The sequence below is a fragment of the Sminthopsis crassicaudata genome, chromosome 2 (assembly GCF_048593235.1).
Source record: "Sminthopsis crassicaudata isolate SCR6 chromosome 2, ASM4859323v1, whole genome shotgun sequence".
NCBI classification, from domain to species: domain Eukaryota; kingdom Metazoa; phylum Chordata; class Mammalia; order Dasyuromorphia; family Dasyuridae; genus Sminthopsis; species Sminthopsis crassicaudata.
Genome location: NC_133618.1, coordinates 4,775,813 through 4,795,266, shown reverse-complemented (window position 1 = coordinate 4,795,266; position 19,454 = coordinate 4,775,813). Strand labels below are relative to the sequence as shown.

Here is a 19,454-nt window from a genome sequence, read left to right as displayed (position 1 = left end):
AGATAGAGATATACATACACATGTATAAAAATTCTCCCCCTTCTAGATTAAACTATAACACAGCAGCTCCTTTTTGTATTTTTTTTTTAAAGAAAACCATGCCTCTTATTTTATTTAAACTGACTCAACTCTATCAGATTCTGTTTTAATTTCAGTAGGTGAATCTACGCTATCATCTGTACAAGCTGGTGTGATATCAACTGGTTCTTCTTTAACTTTGGAACTGTCACAAGGTTCCTGCAATTTTTTTTTTGACAATGTTCAAGGGATTTTCAACAAAATCCCTTAAACATTGTCAAAAAAAGAATACTTGCTGGGAGTTGGTGTACAATCAAATGAAGATGTATTTTAATAATCTTCATAACATGATGGATGGTAAATCTTTCCATCTACTCTGATAGCATTTTTAAGATGCCATTCCTCTTTCTCTTCATCCCAGTATTGATCAAATTGTTCCTGACATATTTCACAGCTCTCAACTGTCCCAGCGGGTCCAGCAGGGACACTCTGAAACTCCTTTTCTTTAGCAGCTTCTTGGTTTTTCAACAGAACCTCTTCATGTAGTTTTTCAAAAACCTGGCTCTTTGCATGTTCCTCATCAGCTATTTCCTCAAATTCTATCCAGTCCGTTAGACTACAGTACCACCTCCTATGTGTAACTTTTCTGCTAACATCCTTTTTAGCTCTATTTTGTCGGTAATGCCAGTCCAAGTGGTGTGCATAATCGTCAGCCTGGGATGTAAACCTCAGTCCACAAGAAGAACACTGGATACCAGTATACAGGCAGTTTATAACACTAGCATAACGCTGTTTCAATTCTTCAACTGTGAAATTAGTGAGGTCAGGAACATCTTGATGTTCACTTGGAGCTTCTCCTTTTTCCTCAGGAGGAGGCTGTGCAGCAATGTCATTTCCTTGAGTTGTTGCTGAATCAGGTTGGGATAATTTCAGTATTCCTGCTTTTAGCAGTTTTGAGAAGAGTTCATTCACATCAACCTGGCTGAGATGATTATCAGGATATGCTCTTGGAAGAGCACCTGCTGGATTCTGAACAAAAGTACCAGGATTTTGTGCATGAACTGGTAAAAACTGCTGTCCTTGTCCCAAAGATACAGGCTGAGTAACTCCAGAGACAAGCTGCTGAGATGGCTGAATATTCCCAAGTGCAGTTGGTGTGGGCAGATTACTAAAGTTTCCATACTGAGGACCCTGAGGATTCTTTTCCTCAAGATAATGTCCAGATGCTCTGTTCAGTGGCTTTGAGAACTTTTGCGCTCCAGGGCCATGTGGTCCATCAAAATTTGGTTCCTGCGGTGTATCAAACATTTGCTCATGTCTTTGGAACTGTCTTCCTTGCGATGGTGCATTCAACACACTGTTAGGAGGGTCATTATATGGGCCAGTGTGACTAAAAGAGTCACTGTCATCAAGTCTCTGTGAAGGATGATTGTCAAACCTTGCACCTTGAAGACCAAGAGGAATATCAAATCTTGATGCTTGCAGGTGTTGTGGACCATCAAATCCCTGAGGCCCCAATCTTGGTTGTACCTGCTGACCAGGTGGCCCATCAAACCTTTGTGGGCCCTGTTGACCAGGAGTTCTTTCAAACTCAGGACCATATTGACCGTGCAAGCCCTTAGATCTTGGCAAGAGAGATGGTTGACCTGGCTGACCATCAAATCTTGAAACATGACACCCGTCAAATCTTGGACCACCTTGGCCTAATGGTCCTTCAAATCTCATACTACCTCCTTGTACAGAAGGACCCTCAAATCTCATTCTACCACCTTGCTGGAGCAAAGGGCCTTCAAATATGATTCTACCACCTGGCTGACCATGGGGTCCCTCAAACCTAATTCTGCTTCCTGATGCACTATGGCTCCCCTCAAATCTCATTCCACCTACAGGCTGACAATGACGTCCCTCAAATCTAAGACCACCCACATTCTGGCCAGCAGGGCCCTCAAACCTCAAACCACCTGTGGGACCCTCAAACTGCAAACCAACAGCTCCTTTAAACCTTAAGCCACCTCCTCCTGCCTGTTTAAGTGGCCTTTTAAACCTCAAAGGAGTCCCTCCTGGTCTTTGAGGACCTTCAAATCTCAAAGGGCACCCACTTTCTAGCTGACCTTGTGGTCCTTCAAACCTCATGGGCCCCCCTCCCCCCCTCTGTCGTGGTGAGCCTTGAAACCGAACAGAAGCGGGTGTTGGAGGTCCATCAATTCTCGGGTTGGGCTTATTAGGTCCTTCAAAAATCCTTTTAGTTGGGCCATCTGCCCTTGCTACAGATGGCCTAGAAGCTCCATCAAATAACCGTCTATCTTCAAGTAATGCTGTGAGTCTCTGCTTTCTTGTATTCTTGTCTGCTTGAATATCTTGATGCCGGGCTGCCTGCAAATGTTTTCTCTGAGTCTTCATATCTAGGTCTCTTAAGTGCAAAACGCTCACTGAATGGAGACCTTTGCTCTTCTGAGGGTCCAGGGTTCAAGTCCCCGTTCAGGTGCCAAAAGAGAAAGGTCCGGGCTAGCTCAGTCTGAAGGCCTCAGAATCAGCCTTTGTCAGGATGAGCCAAAGTCTTTGCCCCACGTTGGGCGCCAATTGTAATGTTCTGAGAGGCTCTCAGTTGAAATCCTCTGAGAATCCTTTTCTCTGTGATCAGGTTTCTTGGGAGGGTTCTGGAGCCTCTAGCCAGAGTGAAGGTAGAATCTGGAATCCTCTTCTCCCTGAATCCTGGCTTTGAATCTCCTCCAGCTTCCCTGAAGGTTCTCCCAGTCTAGAGTGACTCTCAGACTCAATGTTGCCTTCTTTTATGCTAGCAGAGAATGGGCTTGGGAGAACTCCCAGGGGCTTGTGGGAACTCCTTCAGCCAATGAACTTGCTCCCTTTGAAGGTGTAAACTCCCTTTGAAGGTGTAAACTCCCTTTGGAGGTGTAAACTCCTTTAAATGTGCAAACTCCTTTTCAGAAGTCTAAAGGTGTAAACTCCTAAAGGTGTGAACTGTGAGCTAGAGAATTGTTTAGACAACCTGAGTTATCACCTTGTAATCCTAACACCACCCCATCCAATCTTTTGCCAGAACCTGTCAGTTTTACCCTTGTAAAACCTCTTAAATATCCTTAGTATCTTTTTTTAAAAATTAATTTTATATTTATAATTTTTGACAGTATATATCATGAGTAATTTTTTATAACATTATCCTTTGTATTCATTTTTCCAAATTTTCCCCTCCCTCCCTCTACTCCCTCCCCTACATGACAGGCAATCCCATACATATTAAATGTGTTACAGTATAACCTAGGTACAATATATGTGTGTAAATCCAAATGTCTTGTTTCATGGTAAGAATTGGATTCCGAAGGTATAAGTAAGCTGGGTAGATAGACAGTATTGCTAATAGTTTACATTCACTTCCCAGTGTTCCTTCTCTGGGTGTAGCTATTTATGTCCATCATTGATCATCTGGAAGTGAGTTGGATCTTCTCTATGTTGAAGATTTCCACTTCCATCAGAATTCGTCCTCATACAGTATTGTTGTTGAATTGTACAGCGATCTTCTGGTTCTATTCATTTCACTCAGCATCAGTTGATGTAAGTCTCTCTAGGCCTCTCTGTATTCCTCCTGCTGGTCATTTCTTACAGAACAATAATATTCCATACCCTTCATATACCACAATTTACCCAACCATTCTCCAATGGATGGACATCCATTCATTTTCCAGTTTCTGGCCACTACAAAAAGGGCTGCCACAAACATTTTGGCACATACAGGTCCCTTTCCCCTCTTTAGTATTTCCTTGGTATATAAGCCCAGTACTAGCACTGCTGGATGAAAGGGTATGCACAGTTTGATAACTTTTGGGGCATAGTTCCAGATTGCTCTCCAGAATGGCTGGATTCTTTCACAACTCCACCAACAATGTATTAGCATCCCAGTTTTCCCACATCCCCTCCAACATTCATCATTATTTGTTCCTGTCATCTTAGCCAATCTGAAAGGTGTGTAGTGGTATCTCAGAGTTGTCTTAATTTGCATTTCTCTGATCAACATGATTTGGAACACTCTTTCATATGAGTGGATATAATTTCAATTTCATCATCTGAGAATTGTCTGTTCATATCCTTTGACCATTTATCAATTGGAGAATGGTTTGATTTCTTATAAATTGGGGTCAGTTCTCTATAGATTTTGGAAATGAGGCCTTTATCAGAACCTTTAACTGCAAAAATTTTTTCCCAGTTTGTTACTTCCCTTCTAATCTTGTTTGCATTAGTATTGTTTGTACAGAAACTTTTTAGTTTGATGTAATCAAAATCTTCTATTTTGTGATCAATAATGATCTCTAGTTCTCCTCTGGTCATAAATTCCTTCCTCTTCCACAGGTCTGAGAGGTAGACTATTCTCTGTTCCTCTAATCTATTTATGATCTCATTCTTTATGCCTAAATCATGGACCCATTTTGATCTTATCTTAGTATGCGGTATTAAGAGTGGATCCATATCTAATTTCTGCCATACTCATTTCCAGTTTTCCCAACAGTTTTTTTTTTTCAAATAATGAATTCTTATCCCAAATGTTGGTATCTTTGGGTTTGTCAAACACTAGATTGCTATAGTTGTACCCTATTTTGTCCTGTATACCTAATCTGTTCCACTGATCGACTGGTCTATTTCTTAGCCAGTACCAAATGGTTTTGGTGACTGTTGCTTTATAATATAGCTTTAGATCAGGTACACCTAGACCACCTTCCTCTGATTTTTTTTCATTAATTCCCTTGAAATTCTCCACCTTTTATTCTTCCATATGAATTTTGTTGTTATTTTTTCTAGGTCATTAAAATAGTTTCTTGGGAGTCTGATTGGTATAGCACTAAATAAATAGATTAGTTTGGGGAGTATTGTCATCTTTATTATATTCAATGGGCCTATCTATGAGCACTTGATGTCTTTCCAATTATTTAAATCTGACTTTATTTTTGTGGCATGTGTTTTGTAATTTTGCTCATATAATTCCTGACTTTCTTTTGGTAGATAGATTCCCAGATATTTTATACTCTTGAGATTTTTTTGAATGGAATTTCTCTTTGTATCTCTTGCTGTTTCATTTTGTTGATGATGTATAAAAATGCTGAGGATTTATGTGGATTTATTTTGTATCCTGCAACTTTGCTAAAGTTGTGAATTATTTCTAATAACTTTTTACTAGAATCTCTGGTGTACCATCATGTCAACTGCAAAGAGTGAAGGCAAATTTTTAAAAAAGAAAGTTTTTGTTTCAAGGAATTTACAAGGGGAAGACAGCACACAACACTAAGCTGGAAAGTTGCTCAGGAAGGTTGTGAGAAGGCAGCTGATGCTGGGGCAGGCTGCACCTGGAGTCAAACTCAAGCAGAGGAACTGATAGGAAATTAAAAAAAAAAACACCACCATGCACTGTCATTCTCCCCCAGATAAGTTCACATTCCCTGCTAGCATAGCCAGTGGAGCAGCCATTCCTTCTCGGTTGCCTTTGATCCATTGCTTCACTGGTTCTCGCAAGTTGCTAGCAGACCCCACTTGTCTGTCCACAAACTCAAGCCTGAATGGACCGCCATCACTAGGGCTTGAATGGTTCCACTTTTCCCACTTCCAAGCGTGTAATTGAAGTCTGATCCGTGTTGGAGCTGGTGTTCTTTCTCTTAAGGCAGCAAAGAGAAACAAGAGGGACCAAAGCACCAAGGTCAAGTACTCACGGCTCCATTTTAACCTGCTGGTGCTTGATCTTTCTATGCACCTAGAAGCTCCTATCAGTCCTTCCATCCTAACTCAAATGCAGGCAGTTAAGAAAGAGAGGAAATTAAGAAGAGAGGAAAAACACAAGTTACCCCTAGATTCCCAAGAGGGGGAAAGATAGAAGATTTATACTAGTGAGCCCTCTCACAAATACAAGTAAGGATTGGGCAAAGGATCCCCCAGAGTATATAGCCAACATGAACAGGGGGTACCACAGGATTCCTAGGAATCTTTTGTGAGAAAAATGGTTATTAATCGCCAATGACTTGGGGAGATCCCAAGCTTTTCTCTTTTTTAAAGTCCTGATTTTAAAAATGTAATCTCCTGAAGGACATTGAAGATCATGAAATTAGATTAAGATGGGGAAGCCATTGTATTCTACTCTGGTTTAAAGTTCAGGTTCAGTCCATCATTGCAATATTCATCCTTTCATTAATTGTTAACCAGTCAGAGTTGATTGCTACCCTTGGGAACACCTCTCTTCTAATGAGCATATAAGCCTTGAATCTGTCACTATGATTGGAGAGAGAGGGAGAGGGAGGAGAGGGAAAGGGGGAGGGGAAAGGAGAGGGGGAGGGGGAAGGAGAGGGGGAGAGAGAGAGGGAGAGAGGGAGAGCCAAAGCCAAAGCCAAAGCCAAAAGACCAGCCATTCGTTAACAAACATGCTGGAATTATTAACAAAATGATTCAATTACCCAGAAATTTGGTTTCTGAAACCTTTTTAAGCGGTGCAACACATTTGCTTTGAGGAAAACCCTGAGCATTTCTGGAGTGAAGTTGATTAAGTGACTGAAATTCCAGAGCAGCACAAGACGTGGATTCTGAGAAGTCATTTCACATCTGAGTGGAAGCAAAAAAATGACCTTCGAAGCAGCCCAGAAAATGATTCAGGGAAGAATGTTTCCTGCAGTGTACAAGGAGATATTCCCCCCTTAAGATTTCCAGCCTGCTCCCCCATTTGGACAAAACAAGAGCCTGAAGAACATGAGCTATTTGATGGAAAAGCTTCCAAGTATCAGCACTTTCCCCTAAATTAAAGGTTCACAGTGTTTCAAAATGAAGAGCTGGGTTCTCTAAGTTTGGGGGACATTCCCCCTATTCCTCAAGGTTTCTAAATCTCCAGTTTATCCTGGGTGATTATAGATTTTCCTCCCCTCACTCTATATAGGTTCTTTCCCTACTGAGTCTGCTCCCCAGAGGTTTAGGGCAACCTGGGGAGAACATCCTTTCCCAAAATCATTTTGTGAAGCTACAAGTGATTCTGGCTTTCATACTTCCACAGCTCTATGACTTCCTTTCCCCCCGAGGCAATTGGGGTTAAGTCACACAACTAGAAAGTGTTAAGTGTTTAAGCCACATTTGAACTCAGGTCCTCCTGCCTTCAGGGCTGGTGCTCTATCCACTGCACAATCTAGCTGCCCTTATGACTTCCTAAATGTTGCTATTCTCTTCCTTGATGCAAATCATTATCCACCAAAACCTTTCCATTCTCTTCCACATAAACTTTTTAAAATTTTCACATTAAAATTCTTTTTTCTTGTCCAGTCCCACTCTCTCTTGTATCAAATTTGTCTCCCTCCCCTCCAGGGAATCATCAGTTCATTTACAACGCGCTGTCATTAAAATCAAAATAAAACAAAAACACCTCCTTTGGCTCTTTGCCCAGCAAAGTGACTTCCACATTATAGACCTGCGGGGAGTAGGTCTGTTTTGAAGGAGTTCCAGAGGCCTGCAGCTATTGTATTTTCCCCATCCCTAAAGGATATTTCTGTCCCTTAAAAATGCATAATCTGTCCCTCTAAAGTCTTTAGAAACAACTTGGATGGTCATGAGGGAGATAGAAGAACTGTCCTTAGGGCAAAGTTGGGGGAGGTGAGGGAGATTAGGTCATAGGTAAAGATATGATTTAGTCAGAGTCAGTAGCAAATAGAGTGGTTGAATCTAGGTCTTTCTGGATCTAAGTCTGGTACTTTATCCATACTCCATGCTGTTCCTTAAAGGCCATGGCTGGAGCTAGAAGCTGGTCAGTCATGCTTTGGCTTTGGCTAATGAGCTTTGGGGGGATATTTCTCCTCAAATGATACAGGAGATCTAGACCACTTCCCAAGCTTTAAAGCAATATATATCATTGTTATCATTCTCCTCATGTTACATTCAATGGAATTCAAATAGAAAGAACCCTGCGGCCAGAGATAATTTTATCATTGCTCTTTTGGGCTTGATGTTATCTGGACTGTTGCTTGGGTGAATCAGTCTTGTAACTGGTTGACAATTTGGGGTGTACTCTCATCAGATTCACTGAAACAACTTGAGAACCCCTAGCCCAGGACCAACCACAACCATGGGGGTGAAATACACTCACCCTTTCCCTACATGTTTCAGATTTTCGGGGGCTAGTTATCTATATTTGTACTTTGCATGTGCTTTGGAACTCTGTCTGTGAATGTGGGAGACTTCTGGATGGTGACATCCATTCAAAGTTACTCTTAAAGGTCTGTGGGTTGGTCTTATGTCTAGGCCATTAGGAATAATGATTTTATCTGCGATGAGGTTCTAGTTTTAGCTCATTTTATTTATTGGCTCCTTAAGGATATTAGCAGATTTATATTTGTTGTATAATGATTTATAAGCTCTGGAGCTTCAGACATATAATTCAGACTATTTGATTTCATTGTCCTAAAGACTGAGTCGGTGTTGAAATTTTAGAATGTCCTCTAATGTGTTACACAATTCAAAACAATTCATTGTATAATCTTCACTGGTGATAAGTTTAGGGTCTTGAAATAATTTATATTGTCCATTATTTGGTCATGAATTGCTATCATAAATCCTATTTTTATAAATTAATTCACATGACTTGGAAAAGTTTTAAGCACCCCTTTGTTTACATATTTGTTGATTGAATTTATGTGATGTCATCCATGTAGGATTTTTTGATTCCACTCTAAGATCTTAGCCATTTCATAGGTTATATCAGGAAATCAATATATAACCCATAATGATTATAATCAATAAATCCTGTTAAAAGTCCCTATTTTTAGCTTGTACTCTTGTGCTATGAAGGGATATGTCTCTGGTCCAGTATGATTTCTGAACATTTTAACCTGCTTGTCATGTCTTCTGAAAGTATTAATCTTCCTTTTTTTTAATGCAGAGTATTTAATCTTTCGCTAGTTCCCTTGGGGCAAATGGGGCACATGTTTCATTTATATTGTACAGCTCCTTGGATTTCTTCTAGAACTGTTGCCATCCATTTTTTACTCTTTCTAAAATGCACATTAATACTGAAATTGTGAAGGTGTTTCATCACTCAAAGTAGACTTTTCCTCCAACTCTGCCCTCAGAATGGCATCAGTATTTCATCTTGACATAGACGGCCCTAGCTTTCTTCTGGATAGCTTTATGGTCAATGTGTTTTGCCTAGAGAAGACCAAGGGTAGTAGAAATATCACTTTGACCTGATGACTCCATATGAACCCTGGATTAAAGTTCAAATATTTCCTTCTCTATAGTTTCTTGACAAAATTAATAATTTCATGCTTACTGATTCAATATTACAGTCTGATATCATTGGAGATTCTCTGAGCTGATTTTTATTTTTGTGCCCTTTGGTAGAGCGATCTAACTTGTTGTTAATTGTCTAGGTTTAAGAAGGTGTAAATAATGAAGATTAAATCTAAACATGTATGTGCATACTTTTAAAATTTAATCCTAGAGAGCCCAGTTGTTAAACACTGATCAGTGGCCCTACACTGCTCTGTAAACACTGCTTGAGCTCAGGCCTCTGGGAGTGAAGGCTAGACAACATTAGTGGCCTGATGGGATTAGAAGCTAATGATGGCCATGATGTGATCATAACTGACCTTTATATAGAGCTTGAAGATTTGCAAAATGCTAGACATCTATTGTTTTATTTGAGCTTCACACCACACCTGCTTGGAAGCCATATTTAATTGTCTTAAGAAGAGATGATCATGGAGTTAATGTCAAGAAGAAACATAATGAGTTTAAAACATTCCTAGAAAAATGTCATATTTTATATTGCTTTCGACACTTTTGCACTGGTGACATTAAAAAAATAGTAAACAATTACTCCAGTTTCTCCCTATATGTAGGTCTATTCCAGTACATTCTATTTCTCCTTCCCTACTTTCTTCCTTTCCACCGAAGGAAATATCATTATGACACAGTCCCAGGACTCCCAGCATCCCCAGCCACCCCTCCCTCAGCCTCAGACTGCTTATCAGCATTACATAAATATTCTGGTCCTTCTCTGGGCTGTTTGGGCGAGCTGTCTGGGTCCCCCAGGAGGGAGTTGTTCTGCCCAGAAGGAGTGGCTCTGGCTCCACAGCCTGTCCAGGAAATAAAGAGAGAGGGAGCAGCAGGGCAAGGAAAGGCAAAGGGAATTTTGTGTCTATCTGAGTGTGTGATGTCTGCCATGGCCGAGTGAGTAATTGCTATGTCATTCACCAAGGGCGAATGACTCTCCTCCTGGAAGAGAAGGGGAACTCTCTGTACTCCAGACATTCAGGGGGACAGCGAGGGACTCTTTCCGTGTGAAATGCCCTAAGAGGAAGGATGGGGATGACGGCCCTGTGCTAGGCGGTTGGAGGGTGGAAGAAGATTCCCCTGAGTGATAAGACACATTTGAGGTTCCTTCTGGGCGGGAGGAGATGAGGGCTCTAGGGAGCAAGAGGCAGTTTGTTGGTCAAGAACTCACGGATATTTGTAAGTGGGAGCTCACTTAGAAAGGGCAAGAGGAAGACCCAGAGCCCTGGGGAGCAGTGGAGTGGCTGTTTGTCCATCAGGTAACCTCAATAGAAAGGTCAGTGGTTTTCACTGAGTACATATCCAAGCTGTAACAGAGACCCTTTCAAGACAAACATCCGGAGGCTTCCCCCTTTGGGATGTTGTCCTGCATCCATCCTCTACCAAACATGGGTGTTCTTCCAGACTACTTGGAGTTTTCTGTCCTGGTGATTTCCTCAGATCCCACGGATTTAATTATTATATCAACGTAGATAATGAATCAAACTCCCCGTGTACCACTAGTCTCTCTTCTCAGCTCCAGTTCCTCATTGTCTGCTGCCGAATGGACATTTCCAAAGGAACGTCCCGAAGGCATCTCAAACCCAACATATCCATAATGGATCTTACCGCTTTCTCTCCCTCACAAGCGGAGCCATCTTGTGCACACCCACATTATTGTAGAAGACACTATCATCTTTCCCATCTCCCACCTTAGTGCTCTGGCGTTGTCATCAATTACTCTCATTTAATCTATTTATCCAATGAGCTGCCATTTAAAAACAATCTCAGCCTCTATAACATCTCCTGCATCCAGACTGTTCTCTCGCCTTTCACCCTAGCTCAGCATTTCATCACCTCTCCCCTGGACTGTTATAATAGCTTCTTAATTGGCTATTGACTTAATTGGCTTTGTCGCTCCTGTATATTATCCATGCTCCACTTAGTTTGCAAAGTAATTTTCTTTAAGCACAGATCTGACTATGGCATTCTCCTGCTCAATAAACTTCAAGGGCTACCTACTACCTCTTAGATTTGGAAGCCCATCACAAGCTGACAGCCTTTTCTTTCTCTAGTCTTTTGTTTTAATCAACAAAAATGTATTAAGCAACTATTACTATGTATCAGGAACTGGTAAGTGGGAAGGAAGAAAGGAAAGAAAGGAAGGAGGGAGAGGGAGAAAGAGAGAGACAGAGACAGAGACAGAGACAGAGGGAGAGAGAGCCAGAAAGAGAAACATACACAGAGAGGGACAGAAAGAGACAGACAAAGACAGAGAAGGGAATTGGGGGAAAGGAGGGAGAGAAAGAGGAAGGAAGGAAAGGAGGGAGACACACAGAGAGGGAGATAGGTGGATAGGGAGAAAACAGAGAAAAAAAGAAAGGAAGAGTCTGTTCTTAAAGAGCTTATATTTTAATTGAAAGGCATCAATTTGAAGAAATTATTAACCTATTTATATTAATTAGATTGATTTTTAGTCTTTCTGTTTTAAATGACCTAATACCCCCATCCACAAAAACTGACCATACTTTCTACTGTTCTAAAGATGAATATTCCCCATTTAAATTGCTTTGCATATTCTTCCCTTTCCCCCACCCCTGATCAACTCCCTCCTCACATCCATTTTTCAGAGACCCTAGTTTCCTTGAAGGGGGAAGTAGGGTCGATAGAGCCCCAGACCCAGAGTCAGAATGACTCATGTTCCTGAGTTCAAATCCAGCTGGAGAAGGAAATGGCAAACCACCCCAATATCTCTGTCAAGAAAAATCTCCAATGGGGTCATGAACAATTAGATGCCAAACAAAAAAAAAGGGTCCTTCCAAACTCTTCTACTTGAGGCCTTTCCTGATTCCCCTCAGAAACTAGTGCCTCCCTTCCTTCCCTTTCCCCTTGTCTTTGTTTTAATATTGTTTCTCTTACTGTCTCTGAATTCCTGGAGAACAGGGCCCTATTTTCACATTTGTGTATGTAGTTCTAGCACCTGGTATAGTAACTGACACATAGTAGGTGTTTAATCAATATTTTTGTTAATTGAAAGGAATAAAATCCAGAGCTGTAGATTATTATTTTTTCCTGAGGCAATTGGGAGTTAAGTGACTTGCCCAAGGTCACACAGCTGGGAAGTGTTAAGTGTCTGAGGCCAGATTGGAACTGAGGTCCTCCCGACTTCAAGGCTGGTGCTCTATCCACTGAGCCACCTAACTGCCCTAGAGCTGTAGATTTTTTAAAGGCCAATGTTGAGATAAGAAATAAGAGAAATTAAATGTCCTAATAAAAGGGGGGAAATTTGACCCAAAAGGCATCAGTGAACTATAGTGGGATGAAATCAGTCATTAGAACATGGGTCTGAACGGTCATGCCTTATTCAAAAAAGAAACAAGCAGAATCAGTGGGTAATAACTGGCAAATTCTGGTAAATCTGGTACAAAGGTATATTCATGGGAGAAAATGCTGGAACTGAAGTCTATCAGTAGCCAGTTAACAAGTATTTATTAAGTGCTTCCTAAGTTCTAGACATTGCTAAATGCTGGGAATGTGCACAGAAGCCCAAAGGAGGATGACACTTGCCCCCAAGGAGCTCCCATTCGAATGGGAGAAGCCCACTTATACAGTGACCTGAGAAGAGGTTGGGGTGTGTGATGAAGTCTGGGTGAGGGCAGCCTGGGTCTCCTGAGAAAGGCAGGCCCTGCTCTCCTGAATACCCTCCTTATTTGGAAGTTCTGGGAAGAGCCCTCCCACCAGAGGGAGGCTGAAATATCGGAGGATGTCTGGGTGGGGACTCCAAGGCTCCAGGAAGTTTCTGGGGCATGATGGAGGAGTCCAGACGAGTGTGGCCTGGACAGAAAGGAGGAAGAACTAGAGAGGGAGGAGCCTTTTTTGGGAATACAGTGGGGGCAGAAACAAAACCAAACAGATTTGGTCAGCAGGGTCTATCCATATAGACCAACTGGACAGAAAGAAGATGGATGAGTAACCCAGGGAATAGATCAGTAGCCTGGCATGGAGGAACAATATTGCTGTGATGAGGTAATTCAATTTTCCAGACTTTGGCTGCGACTCTGTCTCCCCAAAGCAGAGCAGCCATCAAATGCTCCACTTGCCTTAATGACAATTTCATCCTTCAAAAGATGGAGGATAAATTCGATGCTGGGCCTAATTTTCATTAACAGGAAGGAACTGGGGACTTCATGGAAGTACTGATAAGCCAGCAGGGCTTATCATCTCAGAAACTGTGTCAGGGCAGAGAAATGGAGGCAGAGCCAGTGTATGATGTTGCTTTGGGGGGAGCAGATTTCAAAAAGAGACGGGATCTTGGGATCAAAATTATATGGGGGAAATCAGCTGAGAAAAGATGGGAAATTCTCAATATGATTCAAATTCTGAAGAAACAAAGGAAACAATTCTGATGAAGAAAAAACTTTAGGAACTTATGTCAAGAGAATTCATCAAACAATTTTGATTTCCATATACATACACACATGTATACACATAGGCACATAGATATATCCATAGACACATCTAGATTATATATATATATATATATATATATATATATATATATATATATATATATATATATGCTTAATGACATATTTGTATACACACATAGATATATACATACACAAACACACACACACATATATACATACACATGCACACTTATACTGGTATATGGCAGAACCATGAGCAAGCAACAAAGGATGTATTTTAGGAGGTGATATAAGTCCTATCTGCTTAATGTCAATAATGCTAAAGTTCAGAATGATCTTAGACTGAAAATGAAAGCCAAAAGCAGAAATTTACTCACTTTTGGTATGCTTTTCTGTAAAATGGGGATAATAAAATATACCTAACTTATAGTGTTATTTTTAAGGGTCAAATTAGATTGAGAGAAATTATTATTTCTTGCTTGTATTAATAACCAATTATTGAATTTTCCCCTTTTCTATTTTTGTCACCCAGAAATTAGCCCCTGTAACTTATTCATCGGGCAGCTAGGTGGGGCAGTGGATTGAGCAGCAGCCATGAACTCAGGAGAACCTGAGTTCAAATCTGGTCTCAGACACTTAACACTTCCTAGATGTGTGACCCTGGGCAAGTCACTTAACCCCAGCCTCATGAAAACAAAAACAAAAACAAAACAAAACAAAAGCTTATTCATTCAGCCTTTGAACTGTCAATACTAAAAGAAAAAACTCAGATCTGTTCAAAAGGAAAATTGAGCCCATTATGTTTTATTCTGCAGTTCTGGGATCATGTGGATTCTCCCTTTTGTCAGATGTGTGATGAGAGTATAGATAAGTCTCTTTGACTCGAACTGAGTGATCAAAGTCATGTCCCTCAGCCTTTCATTAAAATAGATGCACCTTTTATTATAATATTCAACTCTCTCTTTATCTGTTAACAAATCAAAGTTTATTGCCACCCTTAGGAATACCCATTCAAGAGTCTTACTGACCCATTTTATTAATTATATGCTGGTATGATTAATATAATGATTAATTACCCAGAAACTGTTTCTCAAACTTTTTATACATCAGAAGATAATTTGTAAAATGTTCTGCAAATATTAAAATACTATATAAAGGTAAGCTATTATGATTACAGATGAGGAAACTGAGGCCCCAAGAATTCTCTACTATGGATTTGAGTTGGACTAACCAGAGAATTCAGTTGCCTTTATTCTTTAGTTTTTGCCATCTTCATTCAAAAGGGCTGAAACAAACAAAACCTTAAAATGTTATTCAAAATGTATGAAATGAAATAAGTATAAAAATAATTAAAATATCAAATTATATTTTTCATACACTTGTAGCATTTTTACTTCTGATATTATCAAAGCCCAAAACTGAATTAGGATTTTTGGGATGCTGTATATAAATCTCTTTATCCCTTTGTTTATTTCTTTATAAAATCAGGGGTTGGATGAGATACATCCTGGTCATAAGAATGAAACTTGAGGATAAAAATCCCCTTCAGCCTCCCACATCCATAAAGTTCACAGCTTCTTTCAGCATCAGTTAAATGGTTTTGTGACTTGCTGTGCCTAAAAACAATAATCCTTCACCTGGCACTGTAGGTACTGGTACTCACCTCCTTCTCTAGGACCCTATGGTTCTGAGCATCTCCCCCTGGTGGTGAGCTCTCCATCCCTCTGGTGCTGAGCTCACTGTACCTACTGGTACTCTCCTCCTTCTCTAGGACCCTATGGTTCTGAGCATCTCCCCCTGGTGGTGAGCTCTCCATCCCTCTGGTGCTGAGCTCACTGTACCTACTGGCACTCACCTCCTTCTCTAGGACCCTATGGTTCTGAGCATTTCCCCCTGGTGGTGAGCTCTCCATCCCTCTGGTGCTGAGCTCACTGTACCTACTGGCACTCACCTCCTTCTCTAGGACCCTATGGTTCTAAGCAGCTCCCCCTGGTGGTGAGCTCTCCATCCCTCTGGTGCTGAGCTCACTGTACCTACTGGCACTCACCTCCTTCTCTAGAATCCTATGGTTCTGAGCATCTCCCCCTGGTGGTGAGCTCTCCATCCCTCTGGTGCTGAGCTCACTGTACCTACTGGCACTCACCTCCTTCTCTAGGACCCTATGGTTCTGAGCATCTCCCCCTGGTGGTGAGCTCTCCATCCCTCTGGCATTGAGCTCATCAGGGCTTCTGGGGCTAAGCCATTTGTGACAAAGCATCTTTTTCCTGGATGACCTCTAGTCCATTGCTGGGTCTATACTTCAAACCTTTCCAGCTCAGTTGGACCTCTGAGAGGTTCTACTCCACTGGCCCAAGGTACTCTCTATGCTAAGATATCAAAGGAGGATGTCATGGCAGCCATAAATAACTATGTTCCAAAATAGAAAAGGAGAGCGACTGACAACGAGAAGACTGGTATCTAATCAGCAGGCACTCCAAGTTCATGCAGAAGGAGAGGAAAATAAGTACTTATTAAGTGCCTGCTGTGTGCCCCCCACTGTGCTAAGTGATTTACAAATATCATCTCATTTGATCCTCGCCCAAGTCTTCGAGGTGGGTGCTGACTCCAAGTCTAGCACTGTCGGCACTGCACCACCAGTTGTGAACAGGACAGGCCCGGATTTCTCTCCCAGACTGGAACAGGAACCGACCCAAAATTTAGCTCACTGCAGAGTGAAACACTCAGGACCTCAGAGTATCCGCTCCCCAGGGCATTATTTCTCAGTATCCTTTGTTGGACTTTCTTCTATACAAATGGAAACTGATGACTTGCTGACTTATGGACTTGGATATGGGAGATAAATGTAGCTGAACCATAATGGGGCTCTTGGTAACCTGACTCATGCTACAATACTATAATCTTAGACTTCCTTCTCTGATTTTCATTCACTGATGAAAAAGTGCTCAGTCACCAGCCTCTGGGAGGAATTCTAATAGGAGCACAATATTTGAAGCTGGAATTCAGTCGTTTTCAGTGGTGTTGGACTATCTGGGGCTCCATTTGGGGTAATTTGCCATTTACTTTTCTAGCTCATTTTACTGATGAGGAAACTGAGACGAATAAGGCAAAGTGACTTGCCTAGGATCACACAGTACATGCCTACAGCCGAATTTGAACTCAGAAAAATGAATCCTCCCGCCTCTAGGTCCAGTATTCTGTCCACTGTGCCACCTACCTGCTCAAATCAAACTGGACTTTGTCTAGTCCAACCCACTCATGACATGAAGCTTTATAAACATGGTGCCTTGTCCATGTTTGCACAGATAGTATCAGTCAGGCAGAATATGGCTCCTTTTTTGGAAACATACAACCATGCAGCCAGGGAGGACTGTAAGTGCCCCATGTACTACCTTGGTGTTGGAGCAGCTTAGGAGGACTGATCAGGGCTAATGAGAACAAAGCCTCATGAGCGGCACCTTGGGATTGAGGATGAAGGAGATAACAATTATTTCTCTGGCATTATGCCCTCATCAGGCAACATGTGATAGGATGGGATGTTTGGTGATTGAAACAGGATGTCAATAAGTTGGAAAATGTCTAGCCCCCAGCATGAAGAACCTTCTCTGGAATCTATGATCTAGGAGAATCAGTTAGAGGAGCTGGGGATGGTTATTCTGGAGAAGAGAAGAATAAAGGCCTCATGGTTCTTGTTTCAAGTGTTCTGACAGGACTTGGAGCATCGTGAAGCCTTGATAAATCCTTAAGAAATTGGTTAACCAGATACTTCAATATCTGAAGAGCCATAATATGGCAGAGGTGTTTCCCTTGTTCTGATTGGCTTCAGAGAACAGACTCAGTAGGAAGGGGAGTTGCAAAGAGACAAATTATCTTCAAGGTCAGGGGAAAATTTCTCAATAATTAGAGGTATTCCAAAATTGTAATGGACTGCCTGAAAAAGAAGCCCTTACGGTCCTTAGCTCTGGACCAGATGGCCTATTATTGAGAATGTTGGATGGGAGATTTTTGTTCTGGTGGAAGATGAAAATGTTTTCAGCACATTTCTATCTCAGAGATTTTCTGATTTAATGTGCAAGAGAGCTGTGGCTTCTCCTTCTTCAAGTTCTTGCTTGTTCATTCTGGAGGGTTTTCTAGAATTATCCCATCCCATCCCATCCTATTTGATCCTATTGAATTCTGGCAAATAATGTTGACTTTTGTTCCATTCACCAACATTTATTAAGCCTCTGAAGTGTTCCAGACCATGGTATAGGTAAGAACTTGCCACCTTTTGTGGTGTTTTCCTAGCAATGGATTACGTGACTAGAGCTCTTTCTGCTCCATAAAACACTTTCTGTTTCTTCTCTCCCTAGATCATTACAACAGCCCTTAAAGAAATAGCATGGGGATTAATATCTATTTTACAGCTGAGGAAATGACCTTTTGGGGAGTCTCAGTGCCTAAGTTCAGGCCACATGGGTAATAAGTAGTGACAGATATGTTGTTGTATCTCAAGATCAGAGTCCTCACTGCGTCCTTGTTTCCTCTCACTGGGGCCATAACCAAGGCTTGCTAGCCAGAACTGCAACAGAAAGCCAGATTGAGAGATCTCTGCCAGCTCTTATCATCATGCAGCAATTCAGAAATTCTGCACCAAAGCTCAGCCTGAAGTTATAAGAATAAATATCCTCTATCCTTGTCTTCAGCTCAGCCTCTCTGGCTGTGGTCTTGCATTAGGGTCTCATAATCCGCCCATATCAAGATGGCGCCTGGCTCCTCTCCACTCCTCAATACCAGCCTCACGTGGGCAGTCTAGTCTCAGGGTCTCCCTCTCTCCTTCCCCCTTGCACAGGGAGGTGCTCTCCCTTCCTCCCTCAAAGCCGGCACCCCAATGTTCTCATTTTGTCTTCACAGGGCAGCGTCCGATCACCTTTCTTAAATGGGAGCGCCTTTGCCATCACTTGCTTTGTGGATATATATTCCTCTTGACAGCTCTATATCCTTCCTGAATTCTCAAACACTCTTCCTCTGCCCAAATCCTGGGCCATCCCATCCCTTCAAATGTTCCAAGGACAGCTAAGACAGCACAAGCCTAGTGAAACAGCAAGATAACCCAGGGACTGCTTTATCGTCAGGCACCAGGGACAGGTTGAGGGGAAAAAGGCTTTGTCTGCACCCCCAGGTTTGGAGGTAGACATCCATCAGCTGTCCTTGTGTTAGCCCCACTGGGCTAGGATGGGTTGGGAGCGTGAGGGACCTTATCTCCCCACCTCCGAGCATCTGCAGACTTCTCTGAGGACTTTCCTTAGGACATGATCATTTTTTTAAATGAAGCAAAAACAGAAATAGAAGCCAGTGTTTATTCCTAAAAATTAGTTGTTCTATTTCAGTTGTAATTCTCATCTCCGCCAAGTTTTGAGACTCAGATGCCCCAAAATAGAGCGATTGTTGAGCGTCTAAATTTGTCCAAGGAACAATGTCCCTAATCTAGAGGGTGGGGCATGGCATTTTGGGAAAGTGATGGAATCTGAAAGGAAGGTTATAAAAATTTATTTGTGAGAAAGTGATGCACTAATGAATCTCCTTGATGCTCCGCCCATGGCCTGAGATACCCTTCTGTCTCCTCTCTTCTCTGCTTATTCCAAGATTGTCCAGCCTTTCAGGACAAGTGTCACCCCCTGGAAAGTCTTTCTCACGCAGCCTGCTTCCTTAGCCCATTGTTGGCTCCTTGATCATTTCCAGGCTCCCAGT

At 41.7% G+C, this 19,454-nt stretch overlaps 1 pseudogene; it reads right to left on the bottom strand.

The window, feature by feature from the left end:
- Positions 1-114: 114 nt before the first annotated feature.
- On the bottom strand, positions 115-15,639 carry LOC141552552 (pre-mRNA cleavage complex 2 protein Pcf11 pseudogene; annotated as a pseudogene).
- Positions 15,640-19,454: the final 3,815 nt, after the last annotated feature.